At 51.8% G+C, this 22,351-nt stretch overlaps 1 protein-coding gene across 6 annotated transcripts in view; it reads right to left on the reverse strand.

Moving 5' to 3' along the window:
* The window catches only part of LOC125703581 (opioid-binding protein/cell adhesion molecule homolog), a 290,009-nt gene that overhangs the window by 17,876 nt on the left and 249,782 nt on the right, over positions 1–22,351 (reverse strand). The gene's annotated exons all lie outside the window — the stretch shown is intronic.

The following is a 22,351-nucleotide window of genomic DNA, read 5'->3' on the forward strand; positions in this document are numbered from 1 at the left end:
GGGAATAAAAAGAGGAATTAAAATGTTCTCTGAGAACTTGGCTTTTTCATTCTGTTTGATAGATTTTCCTCGATCTATTTACTCCTGGCCTTCGCTGCCTCCACGGTACCCGCAGCCAAACCACGGTGCATTTGGGTAAATTAAGAGCTGAGCGTTCCTCGGGAGCTTTGCCTTCCCCACCTGAGGACTGCGGTCGGAGAGCTCTCTCAGCGTGAAAGCAAACCAAAAAACAACCCCAGGCACAACTCACGCTGGCAGCAACTTAGGGCAAGGCACTGAAGTCAATCAGGCAGCTCTCACGCGTTCCTTCCCACACGACCATAAATTCAGAGGTGGGCAGCAGGGCTGCCCCATCCCCAGCACGCAAGGGTTGGGTGCTATATGCCTCCCATGCCAGGCTTGCTGAGCATCGTCTCGATGCAGATTATTAATTGAGCAGAGAGATGGGGCAATGCATGGTGTGTTTTGGGCTCCCCATAGGTCTTTGGTTTGGAGGAGTGAGCAATACATCCTCCTGCAAACAAGTCCCTTTCCCCATGTAGGAGCTGTACATCTGCACTGGATGCAGATGCCCAGAAAACCCAATGGCTCTGAGGGCACTCCTGGAGCCCGAGCATCCTCATGCCCCCACTGCCATAGAAATGCACACTGCAGGGCAGGTGTTGTCCTGGTTGTCCCATCACCAGGGAGGTGAGGTGGCCTCGTGCCAAGCGTAGGCATCGCCCTTTATGGGAAAGCAAGTCCTCCATTCAAATTAACTGGGGGAGAGCTAAGCACAGCCTAGTTAAGTTCAGCCCTGGGGGATTCCAGTCTAGTGGACTATTACTGCTGTCTCACTTCATTATAATGAATAATAAAGAGATACTTACACACGGTTTCTGTAAATTATTCATTGCGTGCACTGAAAAATCAGGGCAGTAATATGTAAAACAGACAACTTGCATGTCTGCGCTCATATAAATATCCAGACTAAAGCCCTCCGAGGTACTCCCGGGTCCCCTCATTAGGGGTGAAGTACAAGGAGCAGGGTTTGAAGTGACAGGAAGATGCGCTTGTGCCGTCTCTGGGAATGTTCAAACACCACTCACAGGCTCCAGCTCACTTGAACTGGGGCTGTTTGGGGTGGGCACACGACCCCCGGCAGCCCAGGCTGCTCGTTTTGCATCTCCTGCCCGCATCTGGGGCTTGAAGCCAAACCTCCACCAGTCCCATAACACAGACAGATGTGCTCCTGTGGGCCGGAACGAGGACAGCATCACCCTTCCTTTTACCCACAGGAAAGGATCTCCATCAAAAAGACTCCGAGTGAACAGGATTGGGAAGCCGTTGTGCTTCAGTAACGCGGAGAGCCGACCCACGGAGCCTCCCTGCTTTGGGTGACAGCAAACACCAACACACATCCCAACGCACAGAGCGCCCTGCCAACTTCTTCATCAGGCTCAGAAAGCGATATCCATTAGCAGCTAAGCTGCCAGCACTCCCTCGTCTCTGAGCCGCCTTTGCTACCTATTTCCAATTGACCAGGATTATGATAATGTCTCCAGTAAGCAAACAGGTAAAGAGACTTCTTCAAAGTGTTTAGATAAAGCAGACAAGCTCTGACAAAGCTGGATAATAAAACGGGCCAGGAGGTTTTCCCTTGAAGGGATCTAATTAAGAACAAAGACAAACCCACATTAACAGTCTCCTGGAGGCACCATATCCATCTCCAGAAGAATCGCTCTGTTACGAGTCCAGAAGGGACAAAAGAAAATAAAGCATGTGTCAGGCAGGAGGGAAATAACCCCTTCCTGTCTCCATGGCTCACCTGGAGACAGCGAGGCAGGGGAACAGCTTTGAATGGAGATGCAGGCATCAGCTCAAACCCGCAGCCTCATCCTGGCTCCCTTCTGCAGCACTTCTTCATGCAACACAACCTATTCCATCCTCTCCATGTCCACCCCGCTCAAACCATCAACTCCCTCGAGCAGAGATCCCTCACTACCTGTAGCACCTCACCATGCTTGCTCTCCACCAGCCCATTTTGCTGGGGTTTGAGGGCAGGACCTGGATGCCGTGCATTGCCTGAGCTCCATCCCACGCTGCACCCCACTGACAGACACAGCCTCAAGAAAGCAACATCTCCCCAGCCCCACATTCATCCCTTTGCTCTGCAGGGGGATGGCAGCGGCTGTACCAATGCCAGCACCCCATGAGAGTCGAGGGCAATGAACCCAAGCATGGCAGAGCGGGAAGATGCATGAGGGAGGGACCTGGGGGCACCGATGCTCTGCTTCTTCCCCTCTAATTGCACCCATTCCTCATCCGTAAATGCTAATTTTGAAGTTTCTCCGAGGAATTATTTCACTTAGTGTCAACAATACGAATAATTCCTCCGACATGGCCTTTGTGTTTGGCAGCGCTGTGTGACCATCTTCCTCCTCCCGCCCCTATTAGCGGGGACCCCTGCGTTGCTCCCATGGCAGGCGCCTGCCCAGCCTCATTAATGACACTGACAGCACTTTCCCTATGCATGGGATGCAAAATGACACCTGCTGCCTTCCTTCCCAGCCTTCCCCTGTGCACATCTCAGCCCTTCCCTGCAGTGGCAGCGAGGCAAAGGCTGGCATCTGCAAGCTGGGGCTGCCCCACGGTGAGGGAAATAACACACCAGGGGCAGTACGAGTCTTTCCAAGGGATAAATGACATATGAAGAGTTAGGGGAGTAAAGCAAGGCTTCCAAACAGGGATCTGCGGGTGCAAAATAACCCAAAGGATGGATATCTCCAGAATGCTGGGGCAGCACAGTCTTTTTGCAGCTGCAAAGCAGGGCAAAAGGAGAGCAGGAGCCTAAGGGGAGATGCTCGTCTGCGCATCGACCCGCAACCCTCTCTCTTCCTCATGCAAACAAACAAATCCATTCTTTTAAATACTTTTACAGCCCTTCAACCCCAAACCATTTTTCACTCCTGTAGGCTACACATCTCTTCCAAATGACAAATGGAGATGCCAAAATCGGTCGCAAAACGTGTCGGCTGACCCAGTTTTCTGAAGCTAAAATATTTGACCCAGATCAGGAGCGAGGGAGAAGCAGCTTGGAGCCACGATGGAGCAGAGGAACCTGACATGAGGACATGGCCACAGCCACGGGCTGAGTGTGCTCCATCTTCCCAGCAGGGTACGGGTAGCTTTGGCACCTGCTGCAGGGACAAGGGATGCCCATACAGTCAGGATACCCCAAATGCAGATGGGTCAGTGAGGATGCTGAAGGGGCACAGCCCCCACTGGGCTGTTGCACCCCCTCAATAGTGACAGCATGATATTTCAGCATGGGAAATTTCCAGCCAAAAGCACCTGTCCAAAGGGCAGAGCATGCACCCAGTACGAGAAGCCATCGTTAATTATGTTTGCAGGGGATTCCTGCTGGGATTTTTCCCTCTCTTCCAGTACCTGCTCCAATGACAGAGCTAGCAGGCTCTGAACGTGGCTCTGAATGCCTTTTATTCGGGGCGACTGGAGCAAAGGCAGAAGAGATTTATTTGTAATCATTGGAAATAAACACAGCTCTTCAGAAGTAAACACAAAAGAACAGAACCTGGCGGAGCTCCCGCTTCGTTAAATATGCAAATTAGAAACAGGCCAGCAAAGCACGCGGCTCCTCTAATCCTCTCCCAACAACGTAAAGCATCACATTAGCCGTGGTACCAGGGCATCTGCAGTGCGTGCTGGTGGGGATGGGACAGCAGATCCCCAGGGCAGGGCTGAGCATCAGCACCGTCAGCTCTGAGATTTATTCTGCAGGAGGATGATGGGAGGCACTTTGTCTTCATCCCATTCTGCTGGGATTTCATCTGGGCCATCAGCTGTTTTCCCTCTCCCTCCTGTCCTACTGGGGCTGTGTGACTCTACCTTTCCTGATCGAACCCAAGCTCCTGTTTTAGGGCCACCCCAACCCTTCCGGATGCAGGAACCTCCAACTCACATCTCTTCTTCTGCCAAGGACACAGCAACAGCAATTTCCATAGCAATGCCAGCGCAGCCTCAGCCGCATCCCCACGGCCCGACTCGACTTACATTTGTTCTGCTCCTTTTCCCACCACCTCCCTTTCCGCCACCAGCTCTCCATTTCTGCACATTTAATTAATTGCCAGGCCCATTGCTACCGCACTGCCGGGGTTCCCCAGGCGATCTCAGCACGGTTCCAACACACCACAGACCACCAGGAAACCAGGAATCCCCTCCCACCCTCCAAGCCCCCCCAGCCCAGTGCCAGGAGGGCTTCTCCCCTCTGCTTCCCCCACAGCATTGCTCCCTCTGCCCCAGCACCAGAACAGAAGCCGGTCCCCATGAAAAATCAAAGCCCAAATTGATACATTAGAGGTTGCTAAATATAAAATATCCATCTGCGAAGATAATAAGCCTGTGAGGGCCGGGGCTGTCTTGTTACTCCATTTCAGAGAGTTTAATGGTGTTTTGGTCCATGACTGCAGCTCCCAGACATTAGAATAATAACAAGATGATGAAGAAGGCGGGCGCTGGCTTTGCGAAGCATCACAACTCCAGACTTAACCCTCGCCGTGCAGCCCCGAGGGGTGAAGCTGCACAGAGCAGCACTGATGCAGTGCAGCACACGCACAGCCCCCCGTCTCTGTGCAGCCCCTGTGACCGCCACCACCCCCAGATCCTTTGGCCCAAGCTCACTGCCAACCCTGACCAGAGCCCCTTCCTCCAGGGACTCACTGTGTTCTCATTCTGCTCCCAGCAGACCAGCTGGTCAGCCACCAGCAGCTGATCAGGAGGTTCTACCAGGTCCTTCCACACGCACATCTGTGTGCAGACATCTTCACCCCCCCACACCAAAAAAGTAGACGGGGTGTTGAAATGAGATTTTTGCCTCCTGCGGTGGCATCTGGCCCCGATCTATTTGCTGAGATGCTCTCTGCCTTGACTCAATTCTTCCTTGTGAGAGATATGAAAATAACAAGCACCCAACTCTCTCTTCCGCACATCCACCTGTTCCTGCTGTTATCTCTGCCAACCTATGCCTATAGATTACATTTCTCCATATGTCTGTACACAGCTATGGGAAACCACCCACTGCCTCAGGCACCGTGCTCCCATTGCAAGACAACACAAGCATCATTACTGAGCAAATATGCCCCCTGACACCTTCCCAGGGCTACAGAGAAGATGTTATCCTCGTGCCCATTGCAGCAGAGAAGATCAGAAAGCATCAGCCTTAGCCTCCGGTGGCCAACAGCCATTATTAGCTTAATAGAAATCTTCATAAGAAAATATGAGGCTGCAGCAAAAGAAATAGAGCGGGAGCCCTTTTGATAGAGCAAATCAATGGGGATGTTTATAGAGCAGATGGCACTTAAATGCTAACATCGGAATAAGTCAATGTGTGCATCCACACCTGATCTCCTGAATGGAGATGAAAATGAAGGCGCTGAGCTGGGCATTCAGTCCCAGGAAAACGCCTCTGGAGAGAGCCTGGCTGGGCTGAGTATCCTCCCAGCTCCTCTCCAAACAGCTTTCCAGCCCACCAAAGCATCACCACCTCCCCTGGGTAACATCACCTGCAGCATCCCAGCAGCCTGCAGGGGTGGGGGTGGCTTCTCACCTAATTCTCTCACCCCGCACTGATGCTCCGTGGTCCAGCAGGGGAGAAAAAACACCAGGAGAGACCACTGACAGCCCCAAAGGATGTGGTCCCACTGCCCCTGCTCTCACAGCACACCGGGGAGATGGGCACCTCAATCAGCACCTGTGTAAGAAATTCAATCAGTGCTAATCTAACACAATGCAGCACCTGCTCCCCAGCTGATTTCTAGTGTTCTTCAATCAAAAGGAGGAGAAGAAAAGCGGAGTTTATTGCTCACGGTGTTAGCAGACCTGAACAGCCAAGAACCCGGAGCCCTCTACTTGTGTGGTGTGGGTTTTGGATGGGTTGATTTTTTTCGCTATTCCTTTTTTTTCTCCCCCTTTCTATTTTTTTCTACCACCTTCACAGGCAGAAATAACTGGCTCACTGTCACAGTTGGTCATGCAGCTAAGTAGTGGTAATTAACGTGTGGCAATGCTGGGCTCCGACCGCTATGACTCAGCCATCCTGATGGGGATGGTGACAGTCTCCACCACAGCCACTTTCAACCTGGGACAATGCAGGCACAGCTCTGGTGACTCCAGCAGTGTCCCGTGGATACAGAAGAAGAAAGAATGTTGATTAAACCTGATTAAAGCACGGGCCAGGGCACACCTGGGATACAATGATCTTCTGTATAGCCTGAGCAAACTGATCTTACAGATGTCCCTGGATGGCAAAAAGGGAAAATTGGACCAGGACAGCATGAGTGCTGCCTCGTAGCAGATGCAGCTGACGTGTGGTTTGCCTCTGTGCATCACCAACAGAGGAGGCTGAGGCTGGCAACCAATGAAAACACTGTGCAAGCACCCACGCAAAGCAAAAGCCCATATTGGTGGGATGCACAACCACCAGTGTGTGCAACTGAGCTGACATCAGCTCTGAGGGATCCACGCTGGACCTGGAGAGTCCATGGGATCCATCATTGTGGGGCAGGGAGGTAACAGCATGGAGGTTTGGCAAAGGGGCACACGGATGTCCCCCGGGGAAGTGGTGGCACGGCATGCAAGTCACTTTGGATGGACATCTGGCCAGGTGTGCTCTATGCTTCCGTCAGTCTGTCCATCCACATCACTCCCCCCCCCCCCCCCCAGACCCCTCCCCAGCCCTTCTCTTGACTCGCCATTAATTACCAGGAAAAATATATTTGTCATGAGACACCCGCTCCTATCTCTGCAGCTCTTAAGGGTAATGGAGAGGTTTCAGTCTTTGGAGGATAAGTCTCAGGCTCTTGGCTGCCTGCCCGGGAGGATTATTTTACATCAGGTTGAGTTCTGTAGTAATTATCTTCAAAACAGCTGGACTGCTGGATAAACTCGCTGTATCTTAATACACAATACAAGAGCAAATACGGAGAATTAAACTGCAATTTCAGACGGGCCTGACAAATAGGTGGAAAAACCACTTGGCGGTGCTTTGGAGGCTGAGGCTCAGGACTCCTCAAAGGTTGGGCGTGGGGAGGCATTTTTAGGTTTGAAATCAATTCAGAGTTCCCCAGAGCCGGAGGGGAGGGGGAGGGAAGGGGGGGGGGAAGAAGAGATTCTAGATGAAGACGTTTCACCCCAAAGCTCCCGCTGGGTGGAAAAAGCAAAGCACCATTTTCCTGACCCTCATGGTTGAAAAATCAGACAGTATTTGATCATTGCCTGGCTGGGAAGCTCAGCATCGTGCACAGCCTGGAGGTTTCGATAAGAGCTTCAACTCCTTGAGCACGGAGCTGCACCCCCAGCACAGCACAGCCTGGCTGCAGCTTCATGCACATCACTTCACCCTGATGGACAGACGGATGGAACAACAGCCAACCACTGGCCCCAGTGCTCCAAACACCGCTGGGCCTTGGGATAATGAAGGAAAAAATCAGCATCTCTCAGTGATGCAAGCACAAGGCTAATAGTGCCTAAAAGGAGGGAAGTTGTGCCGGTAGAGGTTGAGGCCATATTTCACAGCGAACGCCGCACAGCACTGCTGCCAAATGAGAGATCTGCAAATTAGCCGGGTAAGCAATCAGCCCAGGAATATAATTGCCAATTTGCAGAAATTTCACCAACAATTAGGCAAAATAAAATAACCCACCAGAGGAAATTCTCTGCCCGCCGCTCCCGCGCCTCCCCTGACCTGTCTGCTCTGTGCTCAACTACTTCATCGCGGGCTCGGAAAGCAGGGCTGGCTGCTCCAAGCACCAGGTAACGAGCAGCCAGAGCACATCACACCTGTATAGAGATATTCATTTGTCTGTGTGTGCGTATGTGGAAGCACTACGAACGTCTCAACTCTCTGGAACAGCAGATTCCTTCTCTCTTGAGTTTGTCAGCAGATGAGAACACAAAGAGAACAATAATCGGGACGTGCTTTAAAGAAACGCAGCTGATGACCATGATGCTAACACGTGGGGCTCAAATAAACCAGCAGTGTCAGGGCAACGTGCTTGGTATTTCCACTGTGCTGAAACACGTGGGTGATGGACTGACCTCAAAGGTGTTTTTCTTTGCATCCCTTATGAGCATAGGGTTGCAATAGGCAATGCAGATGTGCAGCAGAAGCCCAGGTCACGCAGTCATAGAATGGTTTGAGTTGGAAGGGATCTTTGAAGGCCGTCTGGTCCAGCTCCCCTGCAATGAACAGGGATGCCCACAGCTCCATCGGGTTGCTCAGTAGTTCCTCCAAACCATGCCAAGAGCTGATCTCTTTCAGGCCCACGCTGCCATACCTCTGGCTGGCCAAAAGCAGCACAGCCAAACACAAGGAACACAAAGGTCACATCTGAGGATGACTGGAAGAACTTCAAGGTCTCGTGCCCCATCCCCCAACTCGTTCACTCCTTCCTTGTACCAGGAGCCCAAAGCACACATCCTGCAGATGGAGAAGACCCCATGGACCCAATGGATGAAGTCATCCCAGGTGCAAGAGGAAGGCCCTGCTCAAGGAGCCATCAGCTTGACAGCTGGCAGGAGGCCTCTCCATCAGCACCCTACAGCAGGGCGTCTGCGCAGCCCAACGACTTCGTGCAATTAGGGGGGGTTTATTTGTTTGAGTTGTACATGAATATACCAAATTACATTATCAGATCATAGTCCTGCTTCTGATTTATTCCTTCTTTGTTCTTCAAGTCTTCGTACATCTAAGCAATTAACCTCTCAAAGAGCTGGAGAACACATAATTATCCTCATTTGTCTAAACGTCACCAAGATGGCTGCCTTTCAATTAACCTTCTGGGAATGGAGGAAAGTTGGAGTGATACAGTGATCATTTCCAACTTCGGTGTAAGCTTTTTTTTCCCCCTTAAAGTAATTTAATTGAAATATTCAGATGATAAAATACAGCCAGATAACTGTTACTGCAGGTAACGGGATCAAGAGGGGGCTTGCAATAGAAAAAGAAGTCAAACGAGGTACAGTAATATTATATCAATACGTGGCGCTTCCATCTAAGAATATCCAAGCACTTTGTGCGTGTTAATGAACAGAACCATTCTCCTTCTCCTGCTGGGCCGCAGTAAGGACTTCTCTACCAGTGGGGAAACTGAGGCAGGAGGCATCACCAGCCTATGGGACGTGGCTGTCAGCCCCCCAGGGCTGGCTTCACGCCGAGGGCATCGTTCCTGTGCTTCTTAACAAAGTTAGAGCTGGGGACACGGTCGTGGCCAGGCGGCTTGTGCCTTTGTTCACTCCAATAATAGCCTGGTTTTGCTGAGATAGCGTCTGACACGCCGGGAGAGGCATTAATTCCCACCCATTGCCTCGCTGATAAATATGCATCGCCTCCACCAGAGAGTGCCAGGTCAAACTCTGCACCCGTATTAAGAAAGACACCAGTGTTGTCTGTCGCATGCGAATAATATTTATACAGACCCACACACCCGCACAAACAGACACGGAAAATAAACAACCCAGCTCCGAAGTTCATCACATCTCCTCCCTGACAAGCGTGCCTTCTCAATTCAGCGCTGCTCCCAGCGTGAAATCGAGCCCGCCAAATAGCAATTCCAGCTCAGGTCCGTGCCTTCCGACTGCCTCCCCACCAACCCAACCCAACCCCTGAGGCCATGCTTGGGTTCACACGGTGCCAGAAAGCAAGCGGTCCCCCCCCGGAGGGACTCCATAAAACCACTGCTCTCCAGGTGCATTTATTCGGAGAGATGAAGCAGGGATAACACAATAGCCACTGAGTTTATTCTCAGCACAGGCTGACGGCGACATAATTAAAATGCAAGCTGGAGTCAAGGTACCTATCAATAAATCTTTGCTTTTGGCTCTTAGGCTTGACAGGAAGCCTATACCTGGCGAGGGGAGTTCAGACAGAGGGGGAGGCACGAATAAAGGCTCTGGTTTATGGACGGCCATTTTAATGTTTCGTTTGAGTAATGGGCCTTGCAAATTAGCACCCCGGCGGACTGAAATACATAATTTTCCAAGGACACGCAGGCTCTCGATCCGACAGGTGATGTGGGCAAGCAGTCCCCGAGGGGAGCTGCGATCTCAGCGCTTCTCGGTTGCAGTCATATTTTATCCTGGGCGGGATGACTAAGGAGACGACAGCACAGAGCTCGGGGGGAGGGGACCCAGAGGCTGGGGGAGGAAATGGAGCAGAAAACGGCCCCGTGCCAGTGTGGGGCTGACGGGCAACAGCAGTGGGGAGCAGCCAGGCAAAGGGAAGCGGCGCTCGGAGCAGGCAGGGAGGGATGACGTGGAGCAGCACAGTACACAGCACAGAGCTCATCCCAGAGCCTGTCTGCAAATTGCTTTGAGCCTTGAAGGAGCCGGACGCTGGTAATTCTCCCCCTTGATGTCCCTTCCTGGCACAGTGTGACATCTCTGTGGTGCACAGCCCTGCTCCTCCTTTCTGCCTAAATAATGAAGATGTGGAGACAAGCACAGGTCCCGCAAAGCTGAACTGTGGTAGGACCATGGTGTGACACCCTGCTGGACCCCCAGGAAACTTGCTGAGGTTTCCCTGTCCCATGGCACTTTGTATGGATTTCACCATAAGGACTCACAGATGGGTGGCACACTCAGACCCTGGAGCTGCGTCTGCATCCTCACTGCTGCCTTTGGGATCACACAACACAGAGCTCCTACGTAGCACTGTGCCCCATGGCAGGATTGGCAAAGCTCTGGCAGCCCTCACCCTGCCCACAGCATCCCCTTCACTGCCCTCAACCAGGATGGGAACATACTTCTCTTGCACTGCAGCAGATGACAAGTGACAGGGGCTGGGGAGAAGCCAGCTGCCTCCTGGTGACAGCTTCCATCTCCTGCATCCAGCCCTGGGAGTGATGCTGCCTTGCCAGCCACCAGCGTGTGCTTCCCCAGCTGATGAGTGGTGCTGGGGTGCTACTGGGGAAGGTCAATTTCAGAGGTACTACACCTGCACTTCCACCTACATCAAGACACTATTTCTCACACTGTTTCTCCCTGACCCACAGCTCACCAAGGAGAAAGCAATGACTTTCTCAGGAGGCACTGGGCTCAGCTCTCTGCGATCGTAGCCATCTAGGGGCATTAAATTTCATTTATAGCTACCCGAAAGCTGAAAAGAGTGGCCAAAGCCACTCTGGACAGTTAATCTGCCATCCTGTCACCTCTCCAAGGTTGTTCTGGGAAATTCCTGTAGCCTTTTCTACCCATAATGACAAAAAAGTGGGGCTGGCGACACTATTTTTGCCACTCCGGCGCACACAAGCAGGTAGAGGGAAGGAAGACGGAGGAATGGGCAAACACACACAGAAATCATTTTCTCCTGGCAAAGCCGCCGACTCAAGGAGAAACATAAAACCCTCGATGAAGGGCTTGCCTGGTTTATTATAACATCGGCTTTAATTTATGCGCCTGCCTTTTATGATTGTTCTCTATCACTGTTCCTGGGGCTTATTTATAGAGGGCCATTAGCACGGAGAGCAAGCCCTGATGAGTGAGCATTTGCAGCGTCTGCCAGGGGAGCAGGGATGTAAACCGGGAGGAGGAGGCAGAGAGCTCCCACACGGGGCTGCAGCGAGTCATCTCCCCAAAAGCCAAGAAGGATAATTTGATCTCGGAGTGAGATACAACTTCATCTCACGTGGCTGCAGCCTCCTTCACGGGCACTTTGCTAAATCCCCGAGTCCCTGGCTCGATGGATCTGCTCGTCCGCATGCAGGGGAGGGATGCAGGGAGGAGAGCTGCTGGGAGCAGGAATGCTCGTGGAGCTGATGGCAGGGATGGCAGCGCGAGGCTGCGTCAATTAGACAAAGAGAAATGAAGCTGAGAATGTTGGCATCATCCCTAGGGATGAGGCTCCGCTGCCAGCACCGCGGGGACCCACCGGGTGGAGGCACCCACTGCCAAACAACACCAAAAGGGAGCCGGGAGGAAGGAAGGAGGATGGTGATCTTGGCTGTGCTGCTTGCCAGGAGCATCGCGGGGCTGAATCACCCTGCTGCACAGGGAGGAGGAGGAGGGGTGGGAGGATGGGGAGCAGGAGAATGAGAGCCATGGAGAATGTTCTCCCAGCCAGACCATGCAACACTGTGCTCTGCACCCGCACCTTCCCCAGTGCCCAGTGGGGACCTCCAGGTCCTTAAGGAATGTGGCCTTTGAGCACAGGTAATTTTGAAGCATCCCCTCCTGCCTTCCAGCCCCAACCCCTTTCCATCTACCATCCACATTTCAGGGGCTGATTTCCCCATCTGTCACATCGCTGCGAGAATTCACCACTTCTCCACTGCCTGTTTCATAAGGAGGGACGGCACAGAGCTGGGCTTCCATACAGCATCAGGATAACAGCTGGGTGGGATGCAGCAGAGCCCACCCCCTCAGAGCAGCATTACAAGACAAGGAAGGTGTCAGACCAGAACGGGTCCCTCTGAGCTGTGAACCCATCTTCGTGGCAAAATCCTTTCCCAAAACACAGCGATGCGCGCGGAAAACAGAGCGCTCGGTTCACAACCTGCTAAAGCAAGTAGGTGGGTATGTTGCCAGATAGAGATGATGTAAAACGAATTTGTACCATCAAAGCCTTCCCATACAGTTCACAGGTAATTTGCAACGAGAACAAAAGCTTTAAATTCATCTCCTAAATTATTCACTACAAATCGTCCTCTCGGCTCCCGTGCCGGTGTCCTTCAAGCTGTTCAAGGCGGCGGTTCCACCCCCTCTTCGCATGGGGAGGATGGAAGTGCTTTGGTTTATGGAAAGAATTGGGGGGAGCAGGCAGCTGCCTGAGGACAAGAGAAACTTCAAGCTCCAGCCGTCCCATCAAGGGGCTTTTTCAGCTCTTTTTCGTATCGTTTTTTGGGTTTTTTTTCCTTTTTATTTCACCAAACAAACTCCCACTGCAGGCAGTGTAGATGACGTTAAATTATTTTGGAATATGCTGAGAATGCCCTGCCAGGCCAAGCAAAGCCTCATAAATCATTCTGCTTCCCCCACCCTCTTCCCATTCCTGAGCTCTCTTTCAAGCCAGAGAATGCAGCTCCTGCTGGGGCACGTACAGGGTCTGAGCATCTAGGATAAGAGGGTGTAAGTGCAGCAGAACCATGAGATCACTGGGTTTAGGCTGCAGAAAGCAACTCTGCACCACACATAAAGGCTATGAGTGCTACTGCAACCAGCAGTTGGGATGCTCAAGTGATGCTCCAATGGAGCAGGGCACCCAGCTCCTCTCTTGTTACCCTTCAGGGCAGAGGGAGGTGACATGGAGAGCTGTGCCCAGGACAGAAAGTGTGCACATCTGGCACTCCTGGCACAGCCAGAGGGCTCCGTGGCCCCTTCTCTGCTGCTAAAATCCCATTAAAAACACCAAATTGAGAGCCCATATTCAAAGACAGCACCCAACGGTCAGGGCTGCAGCATTTTGGCTCAGGACCCAGAGCTCGACAGAGGCAAAGTCATTTTCTAATACCTTAAGTGACATTTACCGAGTCCCTCATGCTCTGCTGTGACACCAACAATGTCATAATAGGGCCATGAGAGCTGCACATCTCTGTTGTGGCCTGGTACCCATCACTCAGGCATGATGGATAGATTGCAGACTTGGGAAGCGCTGACAAGAAGGATCAGCAAGCAGCTCCATTTGTGGCTCTGGGCAAAGGGGAAACCCATTCCTCCCCGGCTCACAGCCAGCCAGAGAGGGCAAACTGCTGCAATACAATGCACAATTGGGCCCAGATACCTGGGGACAGAGCCTGGAGGTGGCCCTCAGCTCACCACGTCCCACCATCTCATGCATAAACACAAATGGAGTTCTGTGTGTTCTGTGGGTTGGTTTTTTTTTCTTTTTTCGATCAGTGATCTTCCTCCTCCCCAGGAAAACAGTAAAATGCATTAAAAAAAAACACAATAAAAGCCTCGCCAGGCACCCTTACCTCTCCAGAGCCTGAGCTTTACGACACTGTAGCTATTTATTGCTTGCTGTGTTTTGCAAATACCAAATGTGACGCTCATCCTGAGCAGCCTCATTGAAGGCCCCTTGCTTATTCTGTAGACAGAGCTGCTATTTTAGACAAGCCAGACATGAAGCAAAAACAAAACCTAAAGCAGACGGAGGGGAAAAGCCCTCGCAGCTCTGCCACAGCAGCAGAGATCCATCACGAGGCTTTGAATTCACCCTTGCAAAGGAAGGTGGGGAAGCCAAGCAAGGATCTGCATGGGGCTGGGTGGCCAGCCAGGCTCCCTCTGCCACTTGTCCCCACGTCCTGCACAGCATCACAGCGCTTTGGGGATGCCCAGCTGCAATTCCATGCTCTCCTCCAGGACACCCATCACTACCAAACTCCCCTGCAGCCACACCAGCAAGGCCCAACGTACCAAATATCTCATCCCCAGCATCCCGCAAGGGCTGAGGAACACGCGGACGCGCTCCATAAACCCACCATTAGAGATCCCCTGATGGAGATGGATGATAATTTGCGAATGATTAAAACACAATTAACGGCGGTAGGGAGGTACTCGAGGCTCTGCAAAGGAGCCGTGCAAATGAGGAGTTATCAGGACCTTCGGTGTCCTAAGCACCTGTCAATTCTTGGTTGAAACAAGTGCATTAGCCTCGTCCAATATCCATCTAACCTTTACACTCTCCCTTGCTCTGTTTCCCTGGCAACCATTTAAAAGTGCTGGAAAAAGGCACAGCTGCTTTCAGGAAGAAAAAAAAAAAAAAGGGAAAACAGAAAAAAAATGGAAAAAAAAAAAGGAGGGGGGAAAAAAAAAAAAAAAGGAAGGAAAGAATCATAAAAAAAAGGCACTGTGTTCTTTTATGGCATGCGGTTGCTTGTTGGCTCTTTTTTCTGTTCTCTTTCTGCTTCTTCTATAGGTGCCTCTGTTTCCCCCGCCGACAGCTCAGGACTGCAGAGATGGACGGGATGCCATTGGGAGGGGGATGCAGTGCCTAAATGCCCCCCAACCCCCCACCATCACATACAAACCCACACAGCTCTCCGGAGCACGACAAGCTGCAAACTCCGTAATTCGCAGAGCTCCCTGTCACACTCTGAGCAAAACAGCAGTTAACAAAGGTCAAAACTTGAGGCTGTCACTAAGCACTCCACCGCCACCCGCTAAAGAGGGTTGTTTTCCCCCTTTTGCCTTTCCTTCCCGTTCTCTCCCTGTCTGGGTGTTATGCACGCTGATGAGAGTGGCATTTGTCCTCTGGGACAGCAAAGGGTAGCGGGGAAATGGCAAGGAGAGGATTGGCCACCCAGCACAGTGCCAAGGAGATGGCCCTGATTCTGCCACTGCTCTGCTCTGCCATCTCTGCTACCAAATGCCAGCAAAGGGCTGGAAATGGATCTCTTTTCCCAATGCCCGGAGCAACCCACAATAGATAAGGGAATGGGAGGGAGAGGAGAGGTGGGTTCTAAGGGCTTCCACTGCAGGAGCCATTGGGAAGGATGGAGCTGGAGGGAAAGCAGCAGGGATGGGCTGAGGAGAAGGTGCTGCTTCAAAGCTGTTTGACCATGGAAAGCTTGTGGATTGTCAGTAAGAGGGTAGAGGTGGCACTGGGGGACGTGGTTTAGGGGGCATGGTGGTGATGGGTTGATGGTTGGACTTGGTGATCTTAGTGACCCCACTCACAGGCATCCATTCGCCTCCTTCACACAGGTTTCACTTTCAGCTCTCTGATGACCACGGACTAATTAATCCTCCCACTGCCCTCGTGAGATGGTTACAGAATGGAATTACAGAATATCCCAAGCTGGGAGAGACCCATCAGGATGGCTGAGCTCAACTCTTGGCTCCAAGACACCAAACCATGGCACCGTACCACACTCACTGGGAGCAAATGGGCACCAAGGGCTCCAAAAAGAGGGTAAATGCACCCAAAGCAGGGGGGGCTGGGCTATGAGGGGTGGGGGCAGCACCCACGGGGAGCAGAGGCAGGGTGTGATGGGTGCTGTTAATTAATTGCACAGTTTGAAGCGTGCCACTGCCACTTCACATTCAGCTCCTTAACCAGAGGGCGGCGGGGGGGAGAGGGGGGGGGGGATAAACAACCCATTAAACAACATGCATCAACAAAACAGAAGAAAAACCACGAACAAAAACATAAACAAAGGGGAAAAAAACACCCTAATCTAATGTTCCACAAACACTGGGCACCCAAACAGCCTATCTTTGTCGGGAACCTCAGTTCCAAGAACCACTTACAGGCTTTCATCAACACATTATAATATTAATCAAGACTCATAATGCAGAGTGATTTGCATGCCAACAAATATATTTACACTGTAAATTGTTTGTTGAGAAGCCTCAGAGAAATATGCAATTCACTGCTATTGAACTTGGGTAGCAGGGAAAAAAAATACAAGTACAAACTCCCTGTAGAGTTTGTTCCTTCTGGTTTTGGCAACGCAACTCATTAGCATGCATTCTGATTTCCACGCAGGCCTTTGCTCGGAGCTATTTAGCTGGATCACAGCAGTCAGGGATGGAAAGGATTATGAAGGGTCTGAGAGCTGAATCCAGGACACCGGCTTCTCAGCAGAGGGGATGCTGCTTATGCTGAAGTGCTCCAGCACTCTCCTAAGAGCCAAAGCACGGAGCTTTCCTGTGTCTGGATCCTCTCCATGGGACCAAGTGCTGTTCCCCAGCCCTGGGGCCATGGGGCTGCTGACCCCCAAAGCCCTGCTCCCACTGAGGGCAGGATGGATGGATGCAATGCTGGGCGATGGGAAAGCTCCCAAACACTGCAGCCCCTTCAGCCTCAAACCCCAAAGCCCAGTATCACATACCAACCAGCCCTCACAGCCTGTTCACCCACAGACAAGAGGAGCGTTTATTCTCTCTGTTATAACAGATAGGCTTTCACAATGCAGTCGGTGTCTGCAGCCACTGGGGGACAGGACAAGACAGAAAGCAGCAGAAGAGATGCATCTTCTGCACGGTTTGCACAATCATGCTGCACTACTCATCCCAAGCAGCCTTCTGCTCCATCCTTAAGGTTGCTTTCACCCTGACTTTCCCCACCAAGGTGTGCTACCATCGTGCCTGGCTGGGGATGTGGGGCTGGGAGGGATGATGAACCACGGCGTTAGAGGAGAATTAAAATGAGTATTTTGCTGTGCCTCTCTAAGCTGCTGAAGAGCCGATTAGCAGGAGACATTGATCTCCTGGTTCAGAGATCTTCTAAAGAGTGAGGTGAAAAAATAATGGGAGGGAGGAAGGGGAAAGCTAATTAACGCTTGCAGGGTTGCAAGCTCTCCGCGAGGAGCTGGTATTAATAGATGTGATAGAAGGTGCCCCGGCCAGCAGAGCAGGAGGTGTTTGCTCACCCAGAGGGTGTCTGTGCTGCAAAGAGGGCTGTGCTCAGCCCATGCCAAGCAGGGAGGTGCTGGGGGATGGCACGGAGGGATGGCAGACAGCAGCGAGGTGCTGCGGCTTCAGGTCACTGCGGTCCCCATCGTGCTGTGGGCTGCTCACACCCAGGTCCCTGCGGCTGTGGCTGCTGCCTTCGCTCAGCCTTTGCTCAGTGTAAATACGAGCCGAAGCAGGAGGCTGGAAGAAGTGTTCCCACACCCCCCAGCTTGTTATCCTACCCCCCGGCCATGGGCTATTTTGGGAAGGCAGCGATGTAATGTTGGCTCATCCACACAGCGCTCTCTGCACAAACCCACCATGTGGCCATGATTTCATCCCTGTAAAGAACAGGGAAATGATCCGAAAGCACAGAAAGCATTTCTGTAGAGCAGGGAAAATCACCGGAATAAACTTTCAGGGTCCATCAGGTAGTTTGATCTGTTTGTATTTAATACTCCATTTCTCTACGCATGCAAAGTGCAAGCCCCTGATCCCTGCTCAGTAATTACCAACATTAGAAGACTAAAGCACGGTCTTAACCATTGGCTCTTGCTAATGCATACACAACCACTTCCCTAACCCTCTCCGTGCCACAACATTAAAGATGGGCAGATGCCTCCAAGCTCTCAGTTCACAACGACTGCCCTGCAAAAACACCAGGGAAGGAGGAAGAGGTTGGATGGGGGTGAAGGGGCATTTTATTTGATAAAATCATAAAGAGCAGCGCATCCTGCAGAGGAAGAATCTCCGAGACATAAATGTCAGGTTTATGAACAATTGAGCTGCACTATGCTTGTCCAAAATTGCTCTTTAAGGTCAGTGCTGTAAGTGTTCCCATGGGCAAATGGACTGCGGGATGCGTGCTGAGTGCTGAGTGGTGGTTTGCCTGTTGAGAGGCTCTCATGCAACCAGCACCCAGCGCTGAGTGAGGAGGGGCCCCCAGCTCCCTGCATCATCACCCCTGGCAAGGGTAAGGCTGCTGTGCCCTCTGCAGCACCTTGCAGCATGCAGGCTGAGCTCACAATGCTGTTTCTTACCCTGGGACCTCCGGTCACTTCTGCACCCCACAATGGGACGTGAGCATCGACCAGGTTTAACTCAGAGCAAGAGGGAGCTGCGAGCTGAACTTGTAAAGGTTACAGCAAGCAGCCTTGTTGGGAAGCAGGAGGGACGATTGCTAATGCAAGTTGCTTTACGCTCCTCAGGGTTGTTACGCTGGGGCTGTGATGGGCCATATGGTCTTGTCTTGACCCTTAAATCATCTTACGCCTTTCCAACAGCAGCACTCGCTGTTGCTGGCTTCCATTCCTTGTTATTCTTGGCACTGGGAGGCTGGGATTGCGAGGCAGCTCAGCCTCGTAATGAGATGCATCAGATGGAGACCATCTGGAAGGAGCATCCAACTTTAACCTTCAGGGCTACTTGGAAAAGGACCTTCACCAGTGAAAGCCTCCTTCCCGCGGACAGGCAGCCTGCTCATGGATGCTCCTTGTAACACACGGGGGTCGTGGGAGCCATCGACCTCCATAGAGCCCAGCACCAAGCCCTCTGTGCTCAGTGCCTACAAGAAGGGCTTCCATCTGCTGCCTGCCAAGCTCCATGTCCTCGCCTGGTGCGAAGGCTGCGGAGCGGGGCCAGGAAAGAACCCGGGGGAGGTGGGCAGCAGGCAGCCAGGCGGGTCACGGCCGGAAGAAATTAATTAGGCAGAGCTTCTCATCAGGAAAGGCAGGAGGGGAGTTGGGGCAGCATCCAGCTCGGATCAGGAAGCAGCAGGGAAGGAATGTGGCCGCCGGCGTTTTGGACCTTCATTTCCTTTCCCCTCACCTCTTGCTCCCAATTTCCATTTGCTAATAGCAACCCTTTGCATTTCCATATTACCGTTTATTTAAGGACTCTGCACATCTGACAGATACTGCTGACAAATCTTGCCGGGCCTCTCTGAGGGAGATAAACTTTGCTGTTAGTGGAAAACTCATTTTCCAGCCGTTTCGGAGGCTTCTGTGTTTGTTTTCATCCCAATTAGGAAAGAAAGCCATAAAAATGGAAATTCTTCACACAGCAAGTTTCTGAGACAAGAAACCCGTGCTCTGGGTGGATCAAAACACTTCACATCAAGGTGCTCCCAGCACCGACACCGCACAGAACCGTTTGTCTTTATGGATCTAAAACGGTGTTCCAAGCAGAGCAGCCCCCATCAGCGCCCTGATGCTTTCAGTTGTGCACTGATTTCCTCTGAAAAGGAAACTGTGGCACACGCAGAGGCAATGAAAACGCCTCCTGACTTCAGTGCAGGTGTGTGCTGCGCTGCTGAGCTTTTCCTGCTTTCCCCCCTTAGCATCAAAAGGAGATAACTGCAGGCTCCCTGCTGCCATCCCGAAGAGATGCTGACCCTGCAACGGTGGGGAGGTGGGAGGGGGACAGCAGGGATATCCCAAACCCGACTGTTTCCAGGGGTGCCAATGCAGCAGGGATTTGTGCTTTGAGCTACAGGACCCCAATTTCATGGAGCAAAGCCCCAGAGCATCTCTAAGCACCCGCTCAAAGCATAGGAAAATCTGCTCCTTTAACCACGTGCTCAGGAGCTTTGCTCAATTGTGCTTTTTTGTTCTTTCCGGTTTTTTAATTAAAAAAGAAAGGCCCCGCCGTAAAAAGAGGCATTTGGAAGCAGCAATCTAGCTTGTATTCATGGAATGAGGCAAAGTTCATTTGAATGGAAATTGAGAATCCAAATCCTCGGAAAGGCTTTCAAAAGCCCACCTTAAACGGTTTTCTTTGTTCTCCGAGGGGTTAAACACCTCCTTGGAGCCGGGATATCTTTCCTGAAATAACTCTGCAGATCCCCACAAAGGCCACTCCTGGTGATGCTGCCGTGCTTGGGCGGCTTTGCAGGCACAGGAGCCGCAGGGAACCGTAGAATCATTAACGTTAGAAAAGACCACTAAGGTCAGCAAGTCCAAGCGCATCACAGCATCGGCCCACCCCACTTTGCAGGGCCCCAGCAGCGTGCAGATGGCCCACTGGACGCACGCACACCCCACTCCTTTTTCTCCACCACTTTTAGCCATCAGCCCCACTGATGGCACACCCCAAAGCAGCAGTCCCCTATGTTTGTTCCAGCACAGAAAAGGACCAGGATAGAGGAGAGTCTATGAGCTGCGCTCTCTGCCAGCATCTCCAGCCAATCAGAAAGCTTTGCTTGCAAAGAGATCTGCCACCAGCCTCCATACATCCCCCACATCCCAACCCCAGGCATTGCCTGAAATCATCTGAGATGCTCAGGCAAATTGTTTCCTATCAAACATCCCCCTGAGACACACCGAGAAATAAAGATTCCTTGCAAGAAAGGAAGAAAAAAGAGAGCAGCAGAGATAGGATCTGTGATGGAAGGAGCAACCAGAGAGGGCTTCAGGAGGAGCGCTGCCCATCCACCAATGATGAGCAGAGAGCACAGCTCTGCCCAGCCCAGGGTGGGATAGCAGACAAGAGGTGAGTGCTGTCAGCATGACTTTGCTCCCACCTCTGGGGCTCGTGGTCATAATTTCATGCCCAGCCTGGACTGCAGGGTGTATAAATCTGTCACATGCCATCCCTGATGACAGCAGCTGGCTTCCTGGGGAAGGAAAAGCCTCTTCCCATACAGCAGGCCATTTCGTACATGTCCACTAAAGAAGATTTAAACCTCCCTGCGAAGTACCGAGCGCTGGTCAAGACTCTAAAAGAGGACACTGCATCTTCTGCCACGGCTGCACCGGGAAGGAGAAATTTTGGCCAGGAGGGCTGACACTGCTTGCTAAGGGAAGGGCAAATTTGAAGGATGTAGGGAGAAAAGCCACAGCTCTGCAGCACTCCTAACCCAGATCCTCCACAGCACAAAGTCACCTCTTAGAGTCACAGAATCGTTAAGGCTGGAGAAGACCACTAAGGCCATCAACTCCTACCATCAGCTCATCCCCACCATGTGCACTGAACTGATGTGAAAGGCTGATGCTCCCCGTGCCCCAAGCAGGTCAGGAACGGTGACAAAGCTCTCACCCCCAAGAAAGCTCCTGGAGCAGCACAAAGGGACATCACAACCTTTGCTGCTCCTGCCTCCCTTCCTGCTGTCAGTGCCTGCATCCCTGTGAGCTGAGCTCAGGCTGGAGCTGCCTTCGGATGCAGCACTGATAACTTCGAGCCACACAGGGAGCCGGCGAGCCACCCCACTGTGTTATTAATACATGAACTTTGCCACCGCCCTCCCACGCTGCCTGCTGATTTTTATACCGTATTGCATAATTAATCTGTCAACATTCTGTGACGAGGTATAAATATTAATAATACGATCACACACTCGGCTGTTCCTTTTAAAATTCAAACTCTGCAAAGATAAATCGCGCACTTAATCTCAGCGAGCTTTGAAGAGTGTATTAAAAAAGGGGAAGAGGAGGAAAAAAAAAAGGAGAGAGAGAGAAGATACATTTGATTCTGAAACAGGATCGCTTGCTTTCACCTGGGTCTGTCCTCTCTTTATCTGTGCCTCTCCCTTCGCACTCCACGCCGATGCAATGGGAGCAGCACGTGCTGCATTGCTGAACGGCGCAGCAGTTGCTGGATGCTGAGATGCTGCTCATGGGCAGGATCTCCCTTGCTGATCACAACCCGGGCAGAACTGCAATGCTGAGTGGTGGGAAAGATGCCAAAAAGAGCTTTGAAAATCCCTTAAAGCGATGTGAGAAGGGCAGAACCAGAAGGGGTGAGGTAGAGCTGTGTATCTGCTTCTGGTGCTACCCCGAAGACCAAAGCTTCGTCAAGGCTGAGGTTAGCAGTGTGGGGAATGGGAGCAATAAATTCACACATCCCTTGAAAACACAACTCTGGAGGCCGTGGTTCAGCACTTCAGAAAGTGCAAGCCTTTAAAGCACGCCAGTTGTCCAAACTAGCAGGTTTCTAAGCACTTTGCTATGCACAGCCCTCAGAAGCA

The sequence above is a fragment of the Lagopus muta genome, chromosome 22 (genome assembly GCF_023343835.1).
Source record: "Lagopus muta isolate bLagMut1 chromosome 22, bLagMut1 primary, whole genome shotgun sequence".
NCBI lineage: Eukaryota > Metazoa > Chordata > Aves > Galliformes > Phasianidae > Lagopus > Lagopus muta.